General features: G+C 31.9%; 1 protein-coding gene across 1 annotated transcript in view; it reads left to right on the top strand.

Moving 5' to 3' along the window:
* Window positions 1–1,016: 1,016 nt before the first annotated feature.
* LOC114331488 (patched domain-containing protein 3) overlaps window positions 1,017–25,475 on the top strand; it is a 378,804-nt gene continuing 354,345 nt past the window's right edge. The window contains exon 1 of the mRNA XM_050642776.1: window positions 1,017–1,334. The gene's annotated coding sequence lies outside the window, so the exon portion shown is untranslated. The remainder of the gene's footprint in view (window positions 1,335–25,475) is intronic.

The raw sequence follows: 25,475 nt of genomic DNA, 5'->3' as shown, positions 1-25,475 counted from the left end.
TGTCTTTAAAAGTCTCCATTTAAGAAACCTTTTTAAGTTTGATATGCCTGGACTGAAAGTGTCTTTTAACATGGTTTTAAAAGTATCTTCACAGCAGCTTGCTCTCCAGTTGCTTAAGAAAACAAAGTTTTAAGAAGGTTTTTATTTTTGGTTTTATTGATCTCTTTCAGAGTGGGCCCTTTCATGCTGAAAGCGGTTTTATTGCAACCTTAAGGTTTACTTAGATACCAAATAGTGTTAATTTTAGTTTTATTCTACAGTTTTAAAGCATCCTTAAAAGACTTAATAAATCCGTTCGGTGCTACTTGGGGTGACACGGCAAAACAACGAAAGGTGGACGAAAAACATTATACATTGGAGACCATGCGAGCACAGTCGTAGTAGAGAAAGACCACAAAAACGATGACTAGACGACAAAAATGGGCAGAAACTGGCACCAAATAGCACAAAACAGAAAAGAATCGATAACTCATGCCGAGGCATTTGTACAAGAGAGGGTGCAAACAGACTGAAGAAGAAGAAGAAGAATAATTACTATATTACAGATTATAATTGTATTAGAATGTTAAATAAAAAATAGCACGAGTCCTAGAAAAATTAATTTCTTTGCCTCTATTCTTAAGCTGTTATTGTCCCAATCAAGTCAATTGATCAACTTTCCTCAACAAACCCTGCTTGAACAAGAAATAAGACGAAGAAGTAAAGTCAGAATAATTGTTAAGAAGGGTTACAAATAGGAGTTCTAAAACATATGTTTTGTGGTGGTGCAACACTCCATTTATTTTTGTAATGTCATATTGTAAATAAAAAGTAATTAAATTTTTTCAAATAGTTTGGAGCGACCTATTTACTTTATTTCTTATTTGATTCACCCTATAGAAATCCCAAGACACTTTACACCTTGCCCAACCAACCCTCTTATCAAATCTTAACCGTTCTTGCTGTCTCCAGCGAAATCAAGAGTGCCCCTCATATCATCATCGTAGTCATCGAGAGAGAAACAAGTGAGGACCGAAACAAGTGGGAAACGGGCCCAAATCCGACTAGATCGCTTGTCGAAGGCGAAGTCGTAGCTTACCAGTCCATCGAGGACGGCACACCGGACGATTAACAGAAGACGAGCGGTGAGAAATTTGTACCGGAAGATATAAAAGTGGGGTGAACATTTCATAATTTTTCATTTTTTTTATCAAGTAAAATTTATATTTTTGGGATTTTGGGACAATATGTGGACATAAACTTTTGAAACGAATAAAAAACATTGTGTTACCGCGAGTGAATTTTGTTTTGTTTTTGTGAATTTTTGGATTACTTGGAGTAACAATATTTTTAAGGTTTGTCATCTAAATTCTATATTATTTAAGCAGAATTTAAAATATTTTACTTTTTATATCTCAGGAAAATTAAAACACGGTTACAAACAATTTTAAAATATTTTCTAAAAAATGAGTACCTAGTACAATAATGTTTTTCTTATTTAGTATTAATTTTCTAACATATTTTTAATAGGTATATTTTATGTTATACACTCATTTTTGATATAACCGTTTTAAAAATCATCGTTCAATTGACAATTCTTTCACAACAAAATAAGATATCCAAAGGACTAAAAGGGGGTGAAATTTCATAATTTTTCATTTTTTATCAAGGAATTTTTTTTTATCTTTTTGGTATTTTGGGAAAATATGTGGACATAAAATTTTGAACAGAATTAAAAATATTGTGTTACCGCGAGCGACTGCATTTTGTTTTAATTGGCGAAAATTGTATAAATTTTTGTATTATTTGGAGTAACAGTATTTTTATGATTTGTCATATAAAAGACATTTTTGTCATTGTCTATTATTTAGGCAACATTTAAAATATTTTATTTTTTTATGACTCTCAGGAATTTAAAAAAAATTCTTATTTAGTATTTATTTTTTAAACGATGTTTAGTATGCAGATATTTGACATACTCATTTTTTATTGAACCACCTATTTTAACTTTTAGTTCACCACCATTTTTCTAATTAAGAATAAACAGTAGCGATCAACAGGTAGCGAAAACGCGTTCCAAGATTGCGGCTGTAATTTTGAATATTTTTTGGAGATATTTGGCACACGTATTCGTAATATAATAAAGAATGGCGGTACAGAGCCCAATTTGAAAAATATATTAATATGTGGAAATTACTCTGTAATTAAATACATTAAAAAACAAGCCTGTACCGCCATTAAGAACAAAAAAAAAACACTTTCTTTAAATAAACTTTTTTATCCGATGCCTAGATTTTGTGTCATTTTGGAACTACATACTAATGAAATAAAAAATTACAGAGTAATTTCCACATATTAATATATATATTTTTCAAATTGGACTCTGTACCGCCATTCTTTATTATGTTACGAATACGTGTGCCAAATATCTCCAAAAAATTTTCAAAATTACAGCCGCAATCTTGGAACGCATTTTTGCTACCTGTTGATCGCTACTGTATCACCTTAATTACAAAAACAAAAATGGTCATTTTATTATCGAAAATCATCCTAGAAAAATATGATTTGAATTTTATGCACTTTTAGCAAATTATGAGATTTAAGAAATACTAGGATAAAACCACGGGCGTCATTTGAAATTTTGATTTGGGGGGGGGGCGGTTGGGCAAGCAATATATGTAATGATGAAAATTGGTGTATTTTTTGTAAATTTCAGTCATGTTCAGGGTCATATCAAATGACGCCCCTGGATAAAACAAAAAAGTAAGCTTTATCGATAATAAAGTTTTTATACTTTTAGAACGCTCATTAAAGCGGCTTTTGGATTTGTAGCTTTTTCATTAATTAAAAAAAAACAGACTTGAAAATTTGACCCACTACCCCAGAAACTCAGAAACCAAAAGTTTCTTTAAAAAAAAAGCTCGTTAATTTATACTGAGACGGGGAAGCATTTTAATGCAAAATTTATGTAACCAAATACTAATACGTAACTCAAATGTAACCCCCTACTGCCCCTCATCAACCTCCAATTTTTTTAAATAGCGAGTGTGGTCGAGTGACACATCATTTGAAAGGTAGTTTTATTCTCTACAAGCCACTAATTTTTTTTTAAATTAGCGGAATAACTTTGAAGATAATTTTGGATTTAACTAATTTATTGGTTGAACGTCATAATAACAAAAAACAAAAAAATTCATCAAATTAACCAATAATTAAATGTTCGAAATAACCTTCTCTGACCTCCCTACAATAATACAGTCTATTTTCAAAGCCTCTTCGTATACATATTTGCAAACACCTCAATATTATATATTGAGATTAGATATTCAACCAATAAAGTAGTCAAATTCACAATTAGAAATTTTGGTTCCTGAGTTTCTGGGGGGGGGGGGGGGGTCAAATTTTCGTTGGAACACGGTGTATTTAGATTTTATTCAAAATACTTAGTTTATATTTAAAAATTAGTTCTTGCTACCATTTAACAAAATTCCATATAATTTTAACGAATTGCTGTTCCCCCTATTAATTTGTTAGTGCAGTTGAGTTTTTTATGTCAACAATTCTCGTTAGGATCCCAGATGGATAACAATTATTCTTATAGTTTTGTAGAAAAATTAAAGATTGTTTTGGAAAATATCAACACATGAAGGTATTGTTGGACAAATCAATGTTAAGTATATCCTTTATATTTTAATCATCGACTGTTATTATTTTAAATTAGTAACCGATTGTTACTTATATGGATAGAGTATGGTTTTGATTATAAATCAACATTATCGACCGTTCATTACAAGCCTTCACCATTTTTTCATTTCATCATTTTTCTTGTGGTGTTTCATCGAGGAGCTAAAAGCAGATATTGCGATGGGGCAGCCTACGATGTAACAGCTACGAGATATAGCTTTGACAATAAGTTCACAATTAATATAGCAGGCAGAAAAGACTGAAAGACAGGTGTACCCATACAAGCTGCTGCTGCTTGGTACACTGATGGGTTAAAAATCATCGAAGGTGTGGGAGCCGGCATAGTGCATAGTAGGGGCAAATCAAGGGATGGACATTTCCCGGTAAGGTCTATCTGAAGGATGTCACAGTTTTCTAGGCGGAAGAAACAGCAATCCATGACCGCGCGGAAGAAATAGAAAGATAGTAAAGAACTTTCCGTTCAAATGCCATCTTCACAGGTTCACAGATAGTCAGGCAGCGCTTAATGCACTCAATTCTGTAGAGGTCAATTTTAAGCTAGTGTGAGAATGTGTGGATGCCTTAAATAAACTAGGAGACCGTAGCAAGGTTACGATAGTCTGGCTAGTCATAATGGCAATGAAATGGCCAAACAACGCTCATCAATGCCATTAGTTGGACCGGAATCCTTCTGCGGCATTGCAAAGGAAGTAACGAGAACGGCTACAAGAATGTGGGTAGCTCACGAATCTTTGGAATGGTGGAGGACTTCACCAGGACAAAGACAGGCGAAATAGTTCATTATAGAACATTCGCAAAAATTTACAGCAGAATTATAAGCAAAGTTATGAAAACAGTCAAAGCCATAGTAGGTCTGCTAACAGGGCACTGTAAACTGAATAGGCACTTAAAGCTGATGGGATTGTCAGATGACATGTACAGATTCTGTCACCTGTCAGTTTGACAGTCTGGCAAATGTGCGGTTCTTTGCATTAGGAAAAGAAAATCTACCGGCAAATATCTACATTGAAGGTTCATTTTCGAAGCTATTATATTAGACCTTTTAAAAAGGGTCAGGCTGGCGAATGTAATCTAGGACTAAAGGACCACAATAGAAAGGTCGAAGTGGAATAGGCCAAAAGGCCGCCTCTTTAAATTCATCTGTCTATCTATCAACCTGCAAAAAGGGACAACATAAATACAAGGGTGCAATAGTCACATTAGCAGGATGGCAAAAAAATCATAAGAATAGCCCGAGATACATCACCAGTGGAAAGAAGGATACCTAGACCTAGAAAGAAATGGAATTATAATATTCGAATAACAAAAGGGACAATGCTCTAGAAAAATTTGTAAATGTTTTTTACACATAAACACTACATAAACTAACTATTCACCTAATACCCTTTAAGGGCGGGTTTATGGTACGATGGGGACGTGGACGGCATGGGGCACTGGTGAGTTTATCTTACAACGGAACGGGGCCACACCGGGAAGCATCTAAACATTCCGTATATGTATTTGGAACTTAGGAGTTTTCTATTGGTTCGTTACAGCACGCGGTCATATTTTAACCAATAAGCGGCGAGGTTCCAAACGCATATACGGAATGTTATTCGGTGTCAAATTCATATACGGAATGTTAAATATTCGTACACCGAAAAAGATAAGTTTTTATTAGAGTCTGTTAAAAGGAGATTGATTTTAAAATACTTGTTACTGTATTATTAAATAAAAATGAAACAATTATAGTATTTGGAATGTTTTTTTGGTGCGAAATTCATATACGGTATGTTAAATATTCGTAGAATAAAAAGACGATTTTTATTAAAGCCAGTCAAAAAGGGACTAATAGTATATTATGCAACGAGCATTTAATGATGGTCATTATAAAGCGAGTGTAAGGGAGAGTACGAGCGTCATGATGATTATTGATGATAATTAAATGCAAGTTGTATACACGATTTTTTCTATGATCATTCACAAAAAAATATATTAAAATTTAGTAATTTTGTAACGCAAACAAATTAAGTACTTTTTAAGTCTGACACTTGGTTTACATATTGAGAACTGTCAAAGCGTATGTATGTGACTCGCCATTGGTTACTGCGCGTGTGCCACTTTTATCGCGAATGTCATATCGCGATCCTATTGGTTAAAAATATGTATCTTAATGAAAATCTGTGTCATAATGAAGTTCATTATGATACAGGTAGTGACATCATAATTGATATTATAGTATGAAAATATAAAAATTATTATTAATGTATTATTAAAGATCCACAAGGAAAAAGGTTTTCCTGTAGTTGGCTGTATACGTATACCATATAATACACAAAAACGAATCCTTTATAATAGGTATATATTTAAAATTCCTAAAAAGGGCTACATCACAGAATTAGTTTTCGATTGGTTGACCAATCATCATCAGTGCTTTCCTAAAATGAATATAACCTTATAAATTGGTGCAAAGGTTTTAAAATTTTGACTACGGTTAAAAAAAGTTGTAGGTTATACTCACGTGATCTTACAGGTTAACCACCAAAATATTTGTAATTATGTAATACATGTAAATAAAATTTGTAATATTTTGGCGGATAGCATGGTAAGGTCACGTGTGTATAACCTACCTTTTTTTAACCGTAGTCAAAATTTTATAACCTTTGCACCATTTTATAAGGTTATATTCATTTTAGGAAAGAAAAAAAATCCACAAGGAAAAAGTTTTCTTGTCTTTCCTTTCCTTTCCTTTCCTTTCCTCTTTTAGGAAAGCACTGATGATGATTGGTCAACCAATCGAAAACTAGTTCTGTGATGTAGCCTTTTTAGAGATTTTAAATATTGACCTTTTATAAAGGATTCGTATTTTTGTATTATATGGTATACAGCCAACTACAGGAAAACCTTTTTCCTTGTGGATCTTTAATAATACCATTGTTTATATAGGGAGATAGTTGGTCAGCCCAATAGGAAAATATGTTTGATTCAAATTGAGCCAGCCACCAGATGTCCTCACATTTTATGTCATGGTCGCAATGTCTAAATGCATAGACACCAAGTTGGATACGATCCTATTCATAACACCCCAACTCGCATACATATTAAGAATTGAATTAATGATGTATGCTATATAATGTATAGTAGAATTCAATTTCTAAATATATTCTTCCATATATATTTATTTTTCTTAATATGTATGCGAGTTAGGGTATTATGAATAGGATCGTATCCAACTTGGTGTCTATGCATTTTGACGTTACGACCCTGACAGAAATTGTGGGGACATCTGGTGACTGTCTCAATTTGAATCAAACAAATTTTCCTATTGGGTTGACCAACTATCCCTACATAAACAATGATAATACATTAAGAGGATGGGTACGTATTTTCGGCTGCAATGCTATTCAAGTAGGGATTCATTTTTTTCGAATCCTGAGAAAACTAATAAGTATTTTTAAAAAATTTAAACGCAGAATGAAAGATTAAGTTGTTATTGGCGAGGGTTGAAAGTCCCTGAGAACTTCTAAAATGTTTATTTTAATAAGTTACAGGGGTGAAAAATTAAGAGAAAATTTAGTGTGATATTTAATTTAAAATATCTCATTCAGAATAAACTTTTTATTAATTCTAAGGGACTTTCGGTTCTCGGCAATAATATAGTCTTTCATTATGCGTTTAAATTTTTCAAAAATATTTATTGGTTTTTTCAGGATTCGAAAAAAATGAACACAACGTCCGTGGTAATATTTCCAAATCTGTCTTTGTCATACAACGCACTCAGTCGAATAGATTATTGTCAGCATACTGTCAGTCAGACTGACAATCAGTGACAATTTTAAATATTTGACATGGCATCGGGAATATTTAGAGTTGTTGATTAAATAATATTGATATATAGTGTATTTGATAAATAATTGATTTAGGACGTGAACTTAATAAAAATTTCTGTATAGGGATTTTAACACATATACCTTTTATAAAGGATTTTATGTAATAAAAATTTATTTATTGTGTATTATTTCTGGAAGATCCAAGCAGAGAATACATCAGGACAATATATTCTGTGATCCAAGTATTTTATTGTTAAAGATGTTCAAAATTGTAAGCGTTCCATAGTATCAATATAATATGTATTATTGAAAAATCACTTTAACACTTTTCGTCTTTTCTCGATTGAGTATTAGTTTTTGTTGTACATAGTATAAATTATTACAATCACTGAATACATAGTTAGTGAAAATATTATCACATTTATTAACTGAATTAATAATTTGCAATTATAAAAATAACAGTTATCCAAGAACATTCAAAAGCCATCTCTTTAAATTAATGATGACATTTTCAAGTAGAATCACATTCTCGTAATGTTTACATATCCATACCAGTGTGAATTTTACTACACGTAATTTGCCGCGTAAAGACAGAAAAAGTAGGGATACCCATAAAATATTTGCGAATTATATACCGATGGCCTTAACAATAATTTTTCTATTCTCATACTTATATCAATTATGATGTCACTACCTGTATCATAATGAACTTCATTATGATACATATTTTCATTAAGATACAGATTTTTAACCAATAGGATCGCGATATGACATTCGCGATAAAGGTGGGACACGCGCAGAAACCAATGGCGAGTCAAATACATACGCTTTGACAGTTCTCAATATGTAAACAAACTGTCAGACTGACAAACTACTTAATTTGTTTGCGTTACAAAATTAATAAATTTTAATATATATTTTTTGTGAATGATCATAGAAAAAATCGTGTATACAACTTGCATTTAATTATCATTATGACGCTCGTACTCTATACGAAACGAGCCGCCTAGCGGCGAGTATCCCTTATACTCGCTTCATAATGACCATCATTAAATGCTCGTTGCATAATATACTATTAAAAACCAGTCTCATTTCAACTGGCTTTAATAAAAATCGTCTTTTTGTTCTACGAATATTTAACATACCGTATATGAATTTCGCACCAAATAACATTCCAAATACTATAATTGTTTTATTTTTATTTAATAATACAGTAACAAGTAGTTTAAAATCAATCTCCTTTTAACATACTCTAATAAAAACTTATCTTTTTCGGTGTACGAATATTTAACATTCCGTATATGAATTTGGCACCGAATAACATTCCGTATATGCGTTTGGAACCTCGCCGCCTATTGGTTAAAATATGACCGCGTGCTGCAACGAACCAATAGAAAACTCCTAGATTCCAAATACATATACGGAATGTTTAGATGCCACCGGGAAGTGCCGAGGACATGCGCTTTCTATTGTTCTACGCGCCGTTCCGTCCACGTCCCGATGTAAGATAAAGCAGCCTTATTATTCAGCTATCCACATGTACGACAATACTGTCTGTGTTTGTGTCCCTTAATGGTATTTAAACATCAGGGCCAAGGGTTTACGTGGTTTTGTTTTTGCACCTTTATCTTCATTATATTATAATATGTAAAAATTCGTCTTTAAATGGAACTTAAGTTTTTAAATGATACCTTGAAGGTAAGGATGTAGCAGTACTAAGATTATCAGAGTCAATATTTCAGCTTTAGGCTAAGTATATATTTGCAATCATGCCATGTAATTATTGGATAAAACCTGTAATCACATGTTATAAAAATATAAATGATACACATAATTAGTCCAAAAAGTCAGGCATTGTAAATTGATAATAGGGTATAATTATTTAGTGTGATCTGAGTAATAAAAAATAAAAGAGGTTTTAAACCAACTTGGTGAGGAAAGTAAGATATTTATAGAAAGTTTAATTTTAAAAAGGTTCTGAAACGGTTTTCTTTTGGCATGACAAACAAAACACAAACAAGAAAAATATAACGAAAAATATGTAAAATATTACGACACATTTAATAACTCGCTTAAAACTTAGCACTAACAATAACTAGCTTAAAACAACACAAAGTTAATTTGAGAAAATGTAAACTAAACTTCTATCACACACAAAATCCTAATGAGGAAAGCCAGTTACCAAGGTCAAAAACCAAGGGGACACACATTTGGAGAAGAGGAAATTCTAGAATATTCACACAAAGAAAGGTAAACTAGGGAGCAAGGCTCATAACGTCACCTCTACCAAAGCGGCATCACCGCAGAAAGGCCTCTTAGATGCCTCATTTTCCAGAACATCCAAGATAAAAAAAAATTAAATCCTTCCAACGTTATGTCTGCGATGGGGATGGGTAGGTGGTAGCTTGGGAGTCATGGGTCTCCACGAGACGTGACCCTTTGATCTTCGGACATGAGTACATTACTTCGAGAATCTTATGTTCCCTGGAGCTGAGATGTACGGCCCCAAAAGCACTCCAAGTGGCTGCTGTCCTCTTTTGGACGACCTACAACTCAGGATTGGGAAAAAAGTTAAGTAAAGGTTTGGAAAGTAATATTTACCATAGGTGGCGAGGCATGCATTTCCAGGCGTATTGTGCCGTCACATGCCTCGTGTAAACGTACTTATTTTATTTTTTGTTATGTTTCTCTCTTTAATCTTCGGGTTGATATCCTACTAGTTGGTGTCTGTTATCATCGCAATTTGTTAAGTTCCTTAGCTATTCATTCGCATGATTTCTTTCTAGTTCGTTGAACATTCCATACGGTCTTTCATTAATTTTATCTAGAATCCTTACCGGCTAAAGTCCTTAGAACGGGGTCGAAGATATCAGCTTATTCTACATCTTGCATTCCCCCAGGATACCTATTTCAGGATTCTGGATTATGGAACACTTCTATAAACATACATTCCGTTCAAATCTATTGTTAGCATAGTTTGTACGATACAGCTTATTTGTATTTTATGTTGTATTCGAAGTATTTGAAGTTTATCGGAGACGTTATATTATTAGTGCTACTATAGTATGCGGTTTACAACGTCGATGTGGTCTACCTGTGCATATCTATTATAGTGTGCAGAATGGGCAGGCGAACTTTTGACACCAAATTGTGTGTGTACCTGAGGTAATCGAAGGGTCAAATTTTATTTCAGGAAGTTTCGACACCGCGCCTTAAAGCAGGTAAGATAGGCAGGTAACTTGTCGCAATGAAAATTTTGTGTTTTTAAACCATCCTGAATTTGATATAATTTTATTTTCTTGCGAAACAAATATTCGTTTGTTGTATAAATTAAAAACTTTGTCTATGGATGGTACATTTTCATACAGTACCAAATTTTTTCTCCAACTATTTACTATGCATGGCATGAAAATTATTTATTAATTATGGTATTTTATTTATTGCGCCCCTATTTGGTGTCGAATATACATGTAAGATAAAAACAGGAATTGGGTCTGGTGTCGAAAATTGCCATTAAATTTTAGTCGCTACCTGTTTAGTGTCGAAATTTCCTACGCCCTGCAGAATATGCCAATTTTGTGGCTTATTCTAAACTAAAACAGCTAATTGATATGACAAAATATTAATTTGTAAAATTAAAATAATAATTTTTCTGGTTTATGAGTTTGATCCACTTTATAAAGATTTTTTGCCGGCACTGTAATATAATACCTGCAGGTTACAATAATAGACCGCTAGCTATAGCAGAAACGCGACGGTAGACCGCATACTCTAGTGACGCTCATATCATTTTATAATTTTTCTTCTTTAAACAGTCCTGTATAAAGACCGCTTTTTTAAGGAAATTACTTTTAGTGCACTAATTTTCTAGTTATCGTATTACCAAAAAGTAGTTCCGTTTTTCCGGTTTTATTCCACACGAATGAAAAGTTTAGTGCAAGCAGATCATTATCTATACGGAATATTTTGTGTATTCACATTGTGTATATTTTTAGAATTCACCCTCAAAATACGTTAATTACTTCTCCGTTATTTGCTATTATCTTGTCGATCATTGTCGACATTTCTTGAAATTCTGAGATGGAAAATTTCAAGGAATTCTTGGCTGTGTTGATAAATAGAGTATACTCCATCTAATTTACTTACCGTTGCACTTCATCCGCGTCATAGCCCGTGACGTCACATGATACCAACACGAAATATTTAGGCGGTAGGTGTGTTCTTTTTTAGAATCCTTTTGCCGAGTACACTGGAATTACAGCCACTAGACATATTTTATTATATACGCGTAGGAATAATATTCAAAGATTTCTATTAATGTTAACCTAAATAAATACACAATAATATGTTTCGTTTAATTTGTATAAATGGACTATAAAGCGTTTTTATGAAGCACATTTGTTCGGAACACACTGTAACTGTAATCGAACGAAGGTGACATTTTGGCATAAATTGGTAACATTTATTTGACCGTTGCGGTATTGACACTTTAGATTTGTTTTATTCTTTACTCGTATTTGTTTTATTATATTTATTGTTTTTATTATTTACTTTAAGGTAAGATTATAACTTAATTCTAGTTTTCTATTTCTAATGTTTTTATTTATTTACATTGAAATTGAATATTAATTTGTTTTATTGTATAATCCAAGTTTGCAATAATTATGTGATTTATTTGATTTAAAATGGATTCAGGATTTTTTATACCTTGGCAACAATGTCAACTTAGATCTCTGACATAGATAATGACGTGCAACGGTAAGTAAATTAGACAAACTGTAGATAGGTAATATTCGATTTTATAGATACTGATATTAGTCCAGGGTAATAAGCTAGAAATAGACCATGTTCGGGACACTCAAAGATCCAGGTAGCTGACTACTTTTTTAGTAATTATAGGCCTATAGGAAGAAAACCTACCTGTTTTCTGCCTAGAATTCGCGTCCGTTTTTTAACTATTAACAATTTAGTGCAAAAATCGCGATTTTTTCGATTTTTTGCACCCCATTCAAAAGCTAAACAGTTGACATAAAACTACAAAATTTAATTTTTTAGAACATTGAAAAACCTTCAAATTGCCGATTTTTGAAAGATAAAATGTTAATTTGTTGCTACGGAAACTGCAAAATAAGTGAAAATCGTTATTTGTTAATAAGTTTTACTAAAACTACTTTAGAATTTTAGTGTTTCACCCAAATTTGTGCATTGGGGTACTTAACAAACCCTCAAAATTTGAGACCGATCCATTAATTAGTTTAAAAGTTATTCTATTTGTTTATCCCAGAGACCTTTATTTTGCAATAACATAAGACAGAAAATAATGAAGATAAGACAATTCTGCGTATGTCAAGTGAAAGTAGAATCGTAATACTATCAAAATGTACTAAAAAAATAAAAAAATTATCTCATATAGTCAAAAATACTAATGCCAAATTTTTGAAATTTTGTAGTTTATAAACATTTAGAACAATTTTAAAAATATTGTCCGTAGAAAAATCATTTTATATATTCGAAAAGTTGGTATTTTACACGAGTTTTTAAAAATGTTGTTTAGTTGGTGACTAGTCGTGGTAAGTGAAGGGGGAGCTGGGAGCCGACAAATGCATGAGTTCAAAAACTAAAAAAGGCAACTTAAAACTACTATCATTTTCTATATCTCGAGATCTGCTGAATATATTTTGATCTTTTTTTTAATTAGTATGTAATTTTTCTGTACATTACAAATATGTAATTCGTCTATTTGCAATTTGACATTTGTTAATTAATAAAAAGTTTAATTTGTTTAAACAGTTTTTGAAAAAATAATTTTTTCCCAAAAATCTAAGCTTTTAATCAGACTATCATAAATAATCATACAAAAAGTTAAGGTATACTTTAATAAATAAATCATCTTCAATAAATAATTATCTAATAAAAATATTTTATTTATTAAAGTGAACTTTAAATTTTTGTATGATCATTAATGATACTATGATTAAAAAATAGATATTTGTAAAAAATATTTTTTCCAGTATTGTTTAAACAAATTAGACTGATTATAAATTAATAAATTTATAAACAAATTGCATATTTGTAATGTACGTAGAAATTACATACAAATTAAAAAAAAAATGAATATCCATTGAGTTGATCCGGAGATACAGAAAATTGTATTAGTTTGAAATTGCTTTTTCGGTATTTTAAACTCGGTGGATTCGTAGGTTCCCCCTAGTAACCGTTTGAACTACAATTTTGAAAAATCGTAGAGGGTGCTGTGAAGATACAATGTTTATGCAAATTTTTTAACCAAAAATACGAATCCCATTATTTAAAATGGCATCAATGAAATTCCTTAATTATTTTATATAACAAATTAGCTGTGAATTAAAAAAAAACACATGGCTAACTTTGTCCCTAATGAACCCAGGCTAAATTTTTTTATTTGAAAATTCGTGTTCAAATACTAGCTTTTCGAATATATGAAAAGATTGTTCCTACGGACAATATTTGTAAAGTTATTCTAAATGTTTATAAACTACAAAATTTCAAAGATTGGGCATTAGGATTTTTGATTTTATTGATTAATTTTTTTATCTTTTTTTAATATATTTTGATACTATCACTCTTGTACTTTCATTTGGCATACTCAAAATTGCCATATATTCATTATTTTCTGTCTTATGTTATTGCAAAATAAAGGTCTCTGGGATAAACAAATAGAATAACTCTTAAACTAATTAATGGACCGGTCTCAAATTTTAAAGGTTTGTTAAGTACCCCAATACCCAACTTTGGGTGAAACACTAAAGTTCTAGGATAGTTTTAGTAAAAGTTATTAACAAATAACGATTTTCACTTATATTGCAGTTTTCGTAGCAACAAATTAACTTTTTAACTTTTAATAATCGGCATTTTAAAGGTTTTTCAATGTTCTAAAAAACTGAATTTTGTAATTTTATTTCAACTATTTAGCTTTTAAATGGGGTGCAAAAAATCGAAAAAACCGCGATTTTTGCACTAAATTGTTAATAATTAAAAAACGGACGCGAACTCTCGGCAGGAAACAGGTAGGTTTTCTTCGTACCATATTGTAGAAATTGCCAACGACTAATTCCCAATGAGAGATGGTTTAAAAATGAGTCCAATAGGTTATTTATAAAAACATTAAATAGAATAAGATCAAATCACGCACCTACCCCAGCATACAAACACAGCATAGGTATCAGTGATAACCCATATTGCGCCTGTGGTGGAATTGGAGATCTACAGCACCTCATATTGGAGTGTGGACAGTACAGACAAAATATTAAAATAATGTATGAAGAGTTAGTTGATCTAAATTGCCCTTTACCTATTAATTTAAATGAAATTATTTTTTCAAATAATAAGCAGACGTTAAAATGTCTTTACAAATATGTAACGTCCTGTAAATTTAAATTTTAAATAGGCTTAGGTAATAAAATCTATATATATAAAAGAAAGTCGAGTTATGTTAGTTACACTGATAATAACTCGAGAACGGCTCATCAGATTGTTATGAAATTTTACAAGTGTATTCTACCGGACTGGGAATAGGCATAACTCTGAATTCATGCCCGTACGTCATAAAGGGGCTGGCCCCCCCTGATATATTTTTTTAATTTTTTGACAAACCGTTTTTTCTTAATTTTTTATGATGTAGAAGCAAAAGATACATACAATCCTAAATTTTCACTTTTTTATCTTCCACCGTTATTTTTTAATAGCCATTTAAATATTTTACATCTATATATATAAAAGAAAGTCGAGTTATGTTAGTTACACTGATAATAACTCGAGAACGGCTCATCAGATTGTTATGAAATTTTACAAGTGTATTCTACCGGACTGGGAATAGGCATAACTCTGAATTCATGCCCGTACGTCATAAAGGGGCTGGCCCCCCCTGATATATTTTTTTAATTTTTTGACAAACCGTTTTTTCTTAATTTTTTATGATGTAGAAGCAAAAGATACATACAATCCTAAATTTTCACTTTTTTATCTTCCACCGTTATTTTTTAATAGCCATTTAAATATTTTACATCTATATATATAAAAGAAAGTCGAGTTATGTTAGTTACACTGATAATAACTCGAGAACGGCTCATCAGATTGTTATGAAATTTTACAAGTGTATTCTACCGGACTGGGAATAGGCATAACTCTGAATTCATGCCCGTACGTCATAAAGGGGCTTGCCCCCCCTGATATATTTTTTTAATTTTTTGACAAACCGTTTTTTCTTAATTTTGTATGATGTAGAAGCAAAAGATACATACAATCCTAAATTTTCACTTTTTTATCTTCAACCGTTATTTTTTAATAGCCATTTAAATATTTTACATCTATATATATAAAAGAAAGTCGAGTTATGTTAGTTACACTGATAATAACTCGAGAACGGCTCATCAGATTGTTATGAAATTTTACAAGTGTATTCTACCGGACTGGGAATAGGCATAACTCTGAATTCATGCCCGTACGTCATAAAGGGGCTGGCCCCCCTGATATATTTTTTTAATTTTTTGACAAACCGTTTTTTCTTAATTTTTTATGATGTAGAAGCAAAAGATACATACAATCCTAAATTTTCACTTTTTTATCTTCCACCGTTATTTTTTAATAGCCATTTAAATATTTTACATCTATATATATAAAAGAAAGTCGAGTTATGTTAGTTACACTGATAATAACTCGAGAACGGCTCATCAGATTGTTATGAAATTTTACAAGTGTATTCTACCGGACTGGGAATAGGCATAACTCTGAATTCATGCCCGTACGTCATAAAGGGGCTGGCCCCCCCTGATATATTTTTTTAATTTTTTGACAAACCGTTTTTTCTTAATTTTTTATGATGTAGAAGCAAAAGATACATACAATCCTAAATTTTCACTTTTTTATCTTCCACCGTTATTTTTTAATAGCCATTTAAATATTTTACATCTATATATATATATAAAAGAAAGTCGAGTTATGTTAGTTACACTGATAATAACTCGAGAACGGCTCATCAGATTGTTATGAAATTTTACAAGTGTATTCTACCGGACTGGGAATAGGCATAACTCTGAATTCATGCCCGTACGTCATAAAGGGGCTTGCCCCCCCTGATATATTTTTTTAATTTTTTGACAAACCGTTTTTTCTTAATTTTGTATGATGTAGAAGCAAAAGATACATACAATCCTAAATTTTCACTTTTTTATCTTCAACCGTTATTTTTTAATAGCCATTTAAATATTTTACATCTATATATATATAAAAGAAAGTCGAGTTATGTTAGTTACACTGATAATAACTCGAGAACGGCTCATCAGATTGTTATGAAATTTTACAAGTGTATTCTACCGGACTGGGAATAGGCATAACTCTGAATTCATGCCCGTACGTCATAAAGGGGCTGGCCCCCCCTGATATATTTTTTTAATTTTTTGACAAACCGTTTTTTCTTAATTTTTTATGATGTAGAAGCAAAAGATACATACAATCCTAAATTTTCACTTTTTTATCTTCCACCGTTATTTTTTAATAGCCATTTAAATATTTTACATTTTTACATCTATATATATAAAAGAAAGTCGAGTTATGTTAGTTACACTTTGTTAGTTTGTTGCCATACTCCTCCGAAACGAATTGACCGATTTTCATGAAATTTGGCAGGTAGATTCCCTGCTGAATTCCGAACAAAACGCTGCTATTTTTTCTTCTCTAGCGCAGTCCGTTTCCGAAATAGCGAACCGTAAGCCGTGGCAAAATTCTGAGCACAGAAGAAGAACCAATGGGAAATTTCATAAAAGAAAACTGCAACAGATTAGCTTTTGGACTCAAATTGGATAAAATATGAATTTTTTAATTTTACGAATTTTTAAAAAATCTTGCTTTCGCGTGGGCAAACCATCCAGTTTATTTATGTTTAGTAGATGAACTAACGAAAAATATCATGTACACTATTGCATGTATTAAATGATTGATAATATTTTTTGTTATTGTGATAATTAATTAATATTTAGAATTTTAACCTTTAACTACCCGCACATCAAAATATAACATAACTACACGCGTGGCGTTCTTTATACGCCACAAGAAAATATACTTAAAAACAGCGGATTTGTTTTTTTTTTGAAAAATTACACTTATTTGTTTGTTATAAACCTTACTCGGCGTCAGCGGATACTTGGAGTTCCTTCTCAGTAAGCAAATTGGGATATATAACTGGAATCTGATTCCATGATAAATAAAATTGCTAATAATATTTTTTTGAAACGATATTTTTTACCTGAGAAAAAGTATTGTTTATAAAGAAAAATATATTTGTGCCATAATGACTAAAAAACATTTGAAATATGTACTTATATTACTAATTGTATTACTATAATTGTGGCGTATGTTATCCACCACCGGAAACAACAAATAATAAATTGTAAATTACGATCTTCCTAGAATGCCGATTATAACGAAACTAAATCCAGTGTAAAGCACATTCCAGTGATAGGTTAGATAAATAAACAAAGACAAAAATTAAATTTTTAAATTCATTTGTAGTAGAATTCTTATATGTGGCATACAAAAATACGCCAGCGCGTGTAGTTAAAGTTTAAGGTATGAATTAAAATAATAAAATTTATTTTACTTTAAAACCTAAACAGTTTTTCCATTCTCTTAGGCCAAAAATATTTAGCTACCTACTACATTCTCATATTTTGACGTTTATTTGTGTCAGTCGAAATGATTTGTAAATTTTGAGGTTAATGCCCCTTAATGCTAACAACCATATTGTCATCGAGAAAACTCAGTTGCCTCAGTTATCTCAATATAATACAATGTATGTATTTATGTATCTAAATCTATATATTGTATGTTCCCTATGTCCAGCTGAACGATTTACGTACTGTATACGTGGAATATCATATAATTTGTCATATTATGTATCTTTCTTATGTATTGTACCCTCGGAGATCGCTGGGAAAATTTAGACTCAAAATAACAAAATCCAGTTTGGCAACACTGTGTGAATGTTGATAGTATCATATCCCTTTTAAGATAAACATATCTGTAATTTAGTCCAGACAAATTAATATATTTTTGGCCAGCAAAAATGAGATTTTTCAACCAAATACTGTCTCAAATATGATATGCAAAATAATTTTTAATTGTTTTCCACTCATTAAATCGTTATCGTCCAATTATTGTCTTAATTATTTTAACTTTTAATAAGTGTCGACTAATTCTGAATGATTAATAAGTTGTTAAAACATTTTATCTGTAGCGGCTTCTGGAATGCCTTAAAACTATCGGATTTCATTCGACCATACTTACAAATTTTGCATAAAATATTTGGACATATAATTTTCTTTTTTATTCGAGGAAATTGCATTTCGATCAATTTTCATGTCTAGAAATTCATTTTTGAGCAGTTGATTTTGAGTAATTGATTTTTAGCCATTACGTTCAAGCAACTGATCTATAATCAAAATTATGACAGATTATCTAATTATGACACACTATCTAAGGTGCAACGAAGTTCACCGGGTCAGCTAGTTAAAAATAATTGTAAACATATCACACAAAATTGAAAAATGTATTCATGAATATTATAACACACTGTAAATTTCGATTATAAGTAGGCTTAGATGATTAAATTAATTGTTATTGTAATACCATACAAAAAACAAATAGTCTGGCTAATTGGCTAAGCCAAAGCCATTATAAATTAAAAAAAACTAAAAAAAGTAGTCAGCTACATGGATCTTTGAGTGTCCCGAGAAAATCCTTATTACCCTGGACTATTCATATATTATTTTCACAACAAAGGATGTTTATTCACCTAAATGCATTGCCAATCTCACAGCTTTTTATATGTACAGTTTAATTATATTTTATAAAAAGTTTGTTGGGTTTAGGAAGATTGAATTAATTCAGAAAAAATATAGTTGTCTGATTTTTAATCTCTACATTCTACGAAAATACTTTAAGTTATTACGTCCCTGTTATTTGCTATTATCCTATGGATAATTAACGACATTTCTTGAAATTCTGAGATGGAAAATTTCGAGGAATTTTTGGTTGTGTCGATAAATACATTATATATACATTTGCTTTTATAGGTACTGATATTATTTTCTAGCATTTCTAAGGATATTTTTTATGCATTGAAATAAATTGTCGATCTAGCAGCTTTTATACAAAAGATATATATTTTTTACAAAGTTTGGGTTAAGAAAGATTGAAGTAATACAGAAAAAAAAATTGTTGTCTGATTTTAAATTTCTACATTCTACGAATCTTTTGAATTTTATTAGAAAAAATAAACAAGGTAACATCTTACGGGCCCCGGTGAATTCGTAACTATTTTAATCCCCCATCCTAATTACAGACCAATTGGTAACTGTGGCCTTGGGTAATTTTTCGGTAACCAATCAACTACCGGTGAATTCGTAACTAAATAAAGGTATGTCCTCTTAGTGTCCCGGTGAATTCGTAACTATTTTAATCCCAAATCCTAATTACAGGCCAATTGGTAACTCTGGCCCTCAAGTAATTTTTCGGTACCCAATCAACTACCGGTGAATTCATAACTAAATAAAGGTATAATCTTTTAGACGTGAAATAAACATATGGAAAATATCTTTGCTTTTAAATAATCAGATGAATTTAAATAATTTATCATTGCTAAACACCTAAATATTGAATTTACAATTACATACTTGATAAAAACTAAGCTCGTGTAGAGCTATACTTGATGGAAATAATATTTATAATACGTGTTAATGAAACACTATAATATTGTTTCAATTATGTTATTAAGATTGTGCAATTTTTGCTATTTTTTATAGGTACATATAATACAAATATAATGTTTTTAAGCAAACCAAGAAACATACGGTTTAGATTTAAGGTATCAGATTTAATCAATGGTTTCGAATTCACCTGAAGAAAGTTTCGAGTTGGCAGGTCAGGTAATAGAAAAGTTACGAATTGGCCGGTGTACATTTTGATTTGAAAATTTTTGTCATTAAAAGTTACGAGTTGGCGCATGTCCCGAAAATAGTTCCCTTCGTACTCCAATCAGAGTAAACATGTTAGTTAAAAATGAATAACTATTTTCAATTTCGTTGCAACACGAAACTACAGCCAAATTATATTCTAGTTCAATCAGAGAGTGCAGCAAGCACCTCTACCGGTTTCGAAACTTATTAGTCTCTCATCAGGAGGCACATATTATGCTGCTCTCTCTGACCCAACCAGGACAAACCCCGGCGCGCAGTTACGGATTGCAACGAACGAAATGGCAGGGATGCCCTAGCGTCAACTGCTAGCAAAACGAAGTGTTTACGATTATTACAACCGCAGATATCGCTAACAAACGAAAAAATACGTTTTCATTTTTTTAGGGGTTAAACATTTTGTTGAATACTTTTTGATGTAGAATAACATGGTATTTTTATTTTGGAGTTTGGAATGTCGCTGGCAGCACGTTTCACTATCTTATCCGGCTAGACGCTTTAATTATAAGTTTAAGTTTAAGTAATTATATATACTGTTGTGATCTTGATTATTGATATGAGATAATATTTTTATATGTCATTTAATTTAATCAATGCTTTAATAATCTAATTAATTTACCAGATCACATATCAATGTGTTTTCAATCTCAGGGCTTTTTATAAAATTAAGTACTTACATACGTGGCTTCTAAGTATTTCTTAATGGTTCCTAATCGGGATAGGAAAGAAAAGAGTAAAATAATAACACATATGGGTTACAATTGTAATCAAAATATTGTTTATTTTATTTAAATGGCAATCACTGCTTAATATTTGCTATATCTTATTATTCTTAAACATAACATTTACACATGGGAATCTTATTTCCTTTTTGTTTCCAATTGAAAGTTTTTATTAACATTTAACTATTATGATTTATTAGCAACAATTCTATTTAAGTTTGATGAAGCTTTTCTGATATTATTGATTATGTTTCTTCAATTTTAAATGTGGTATTTACTACGAAAAACCCATACATTCATGTCCAAACAAATGAGACTGACCTTTTTCTGCTGAACTGAGAATGTCTTCACACAAGACCCGTTTCCTGCTATCCTTGGCTGCAATCAAAACCTCGTCCTGGCTTCCAGTAATGTTCTCCTCTGAAACTAGCTCGTATAGCTCTCGTTTCCTGCTTCTGTCGTGATGCTGTGTTCTACCTTTTTTGAAACTGCAATCAGCTACCGGGAACTCTTGGCTCAAGGAGGTTCTTTTACTCTCAACCTGGCCTACCTCTCGTTCTACGATATATACTCCACACTCACGGAACTACACCGGCTATCTCACTCCTCGAACACTACCGTCTACTACTCGACTTCACTTCTCGGCAGCTCAAAACATTCTGATCTCTATTTGTCATTCATTCCCCTACTTTCTAAATATCCCTTCCATATTCACAAATCAAAATTCCACCACCAACTCTCATTCGCAGTATTCCTCAAAACCAATTTTTAAACTTTCTAAATATGCTTAATGGATTTCAAAGAAAATAGTTAATTCCCATTCTAAAATTACTTTCTACTATATACAAATTTTAATGACCTATTCTCTATTTCCACTTAGTCTTATTTAGCATCGGCTAATGATCGATCCTTCCGCGAACAAACATAATTACCTATTATCGATTTCACTTGAGTCTTATTTAATCACTTCTTAAAATTAAATATAACAATTTGTTGTATACAGGTTGTTCTAAATTTATATGCCCGTGGTTGAGAAAATTGAAAATATTTTATATTAAATTGAATTTTGTCTATAATTATCAAATTTTAATTTTCATATCAAATAGAAATATAACAAATCCCCGCCTTGTATTCGATAAAATTTATCTGCATTTTTAAATAAATTTTCTCGAGGCAAAACCAACTCCCTGTATATTTCCTTACTTTAATCTGCGTCTTATATCCTAACTTACTATCTACTTCATGTAATTCTGTCTTTTATTCGTGATATTTGTATACATCGTGAATATTATAAATTCCTCGGATCTTTTCCGAGTTCCTGTGCCTCAACTCATAACTATTTATCCCATTTTCATTATTCACGATATACGGGCCTTCGAAAACAGGCATCAACTTTGCGCAAATGCCCCCAGGAAGATTTGATACTCGTAATGCCCTCACGAGTACTTTTTCACCCTTTTGGAAAGTCACTGTTCTTCTTTTTCTATTTTGTTCCTGTCTTTGGATATATTTTTCGTTGCTTCGCCGTAATCTTCTCTGTACGGTTTCAATCACCTGTTGATATTCTTTTGGCTCTTGGTCTTCCCATGGCCTTATCGGCAGTACACCCTTCATGATGTATTCTGGGGTCTCTTTTGTTACTGTGCTCGGAATTGTATTTAGATACCTTTCTATTTCCGCCATTTTCCTGTCCCAGTGGCGATGTTGACCATCTGTTGCAATGCGAAGAAATTTCGTCACTTCCTGTATGAATCGTTCCGAAGGATTACTCTGTGGATGCCTGATGCTGACAAAATTTGTCTCTATTCCTCGTTCTCGAAGTTGTCCCTTGAAACGATCATTTCGGAAATACGTTGCATTGTCCAGTAGGATCTTTTTTGGTGTTCCTACTATGGCTATAAAATTGTCGATTTTTCTTAATATTTCCTCCCCCTTTGTGGTGCGGCAACTATATAATTTTACGTATTTTGAAAACACATCCACCATTACCAGAATATGTTTGTTCCTTTTAGTGGTCATAATTAGATCGCTTAACATATCTATTGCTACAATGTCTAGTTTGTTTCGGGCTTCAATATTTTTGGCAACATTTTCGTTTTTGAAATTCCGACTCTTATATTTTTGACATACATCGCACTTCTGGGTAATTTCCTTTGCAATGCGGTAATCCTGTCGGCTGATGTAATTTTCCCTAAAAACGAGCCAAACTTTTCTGCTACCGATATGCCCATTGTCCTCATGTAATTTCTTTGTTATCTTTTCGGCCAATGTCTGTGTCACTAAATATAGTTCCTTTCCGTCTATTCTCTTAAAATATATGTTATTTTCTACTTCCGCTCTTCTTTTCTCTCTTTCCTCTAGGTCTTCCTGGTTTGTCCTTATCTCATTTAACGAATATATCCCTTCTTCTTGTATTAATCTATTTAGTCCCACCTGTAGAGTAATTGTTTCCTTTTTTCCGGTGTCCTCATCCCGTGTTAGAGCGTCGGCTATTATGTTGTCTTTTCCTTTTATATATCGGAACTCAAAATCATACTCCTGTAATAACAGAATGCCTCTATGTATTCTATTATTTACTAATCTATTCTTCATGATATGTACTAAAGCTGCATGGTCTGTTTCGATTGTGAATTTTGGTCCCAATAAGTAAAACCTCAATTTGTTTACGCAATATAGTACACTGGCAAACTCCAATTCTGTAACACTATATTTTCTCTCATGTGTTTTAGTCACTCGAGATATAAAACATATCGGTACTTCTTGGTCGTTTTGTATTTGAGACAGAACTCCTGCAAATTTTTGTATGGACGCATCAGTTCGGAGTATAAAAGGTAAATTGTAAATGGGGTGGTATATTTTCGTTCCTTTTGCGAATTCTCGTTTTAATGTTTCGAAAGCTTCCTCCTGTTCTTCTTTCCAATTCCATTTTATTCCTTTTTTAAGCAATTTTATCAGAGGGATTTCCTTTTGGCTCAAATCGGGAATCAGCTTTTTAAAATAATTTATCGTGCCAAGAAAACCTCTCAATGTTTTCAAATTCGTTGGTCTTGGGTATTCATCTATGAGCTTGACTCTGTCTTCGGCTAATCTTACTGTTTTGGTGTCCAATTGAAAACCCAAATAAATGACTTCTTTTTGAAAAAATTGACATTTTTCAATGTTTAATTTCAATCCCGCTGTGTCCAATTCTTTCAGAATTATTTCTATGTGTTCCAGATGACTCTGAGTATCTTGTGAAAAAATTAATAAATCATCGATATAATGAACTATGAAATCTTCATGGCGATTCAAAATGGTATGTAGTGCTCGGACGAGTGCAGCACAAGCACTCTGCAATCCAAATGGCACTACCTTAAACCGGTAGACAATACCATCAATAGAAAAAGCGGTGTAGTTTCTACACTTTTCAGCTAACGGTATCAACCAAAAACTGTGTTTTAAGTCAATTTTCGAAAATATGTGTGACCCGGTGATTCTTCCAAAAATGGCCTCGATGTTTAGAGGTGATTCATATTGTGATACAGTGTGCTGGTTGATATTCCTGGCATCTAAACATAATCTCAATTCTCCATTGCTTTTCTTTACTATCACAATCGGGTTAACATACGGTGAATCACATCTTTCGATGATTTGATCTTCCAACATTTTATTTATTTCTTCTTTCACCTCTTGTCGATACTTGTATGGAATCGGGTAAGTCTTTGATCGAAAATTTCCCAAGTTTTTCACCTCAAATGAATGTTCGTACTTTTTAGCCACTCTGTTTTCCTCATTGATCAAATTTTCGTAGTTTCTTAACATCAACCGCAATTCTTTTTCTTTCCCTTCTCCACATATCAATTTTCTGTCTTTTTTTTTCAGATTCTTCACACATGTTTACCGTGCATTCTGCATCCTCGTTTGCATATACCTCCTCTTCAAATACCACTGTTTCAATCATATTCTTTTCACTTTCATTTTTTAGCTTTATTTCTTCTTCTCCTGAGCTCGTCTCTTCTTTTGAGGAATCCCAGGTTTCCTTTGTTTCTGATACTCTCAAATTTTCTTCTTCTGGGCTCAACTCTTCTTTTGAGGAGCCACAGGTTTCATTTTCTTTTATCCTTTTCTGACTTTTTCTCCCTTTTCTTCTTTGTCCTTGCTTCGTTGCCAAATTCATTTCCACTGTTTGTTCTTTACCTGATTCGTCCGTATTTTGTTTCTCCTGTTCCTTGTCCTGTTCCTTTTCTTTTTCTTCTGTTAGTTTCATCGTATTA

This window comes from Diabrotica virgifera, chromosome 2 (genome assembly GCF_917563875.1).
Source record: "Diabrotica virgifera virgifera chromosome 2, PGI_DIABVI_V3a".
Classification (NCBI taxonomy): Eukaryota; Metazoa; Arthropoda; class Insecta; order Coleoptera; family Chrysomelidae; genus Diabrotica; species Diabrotica virgifera.
The sequence above is the reverse complement of the archived record's forward strand: the minus strand, read 5'-3'. Positions and strand labels throughout refer to the sequence as shown.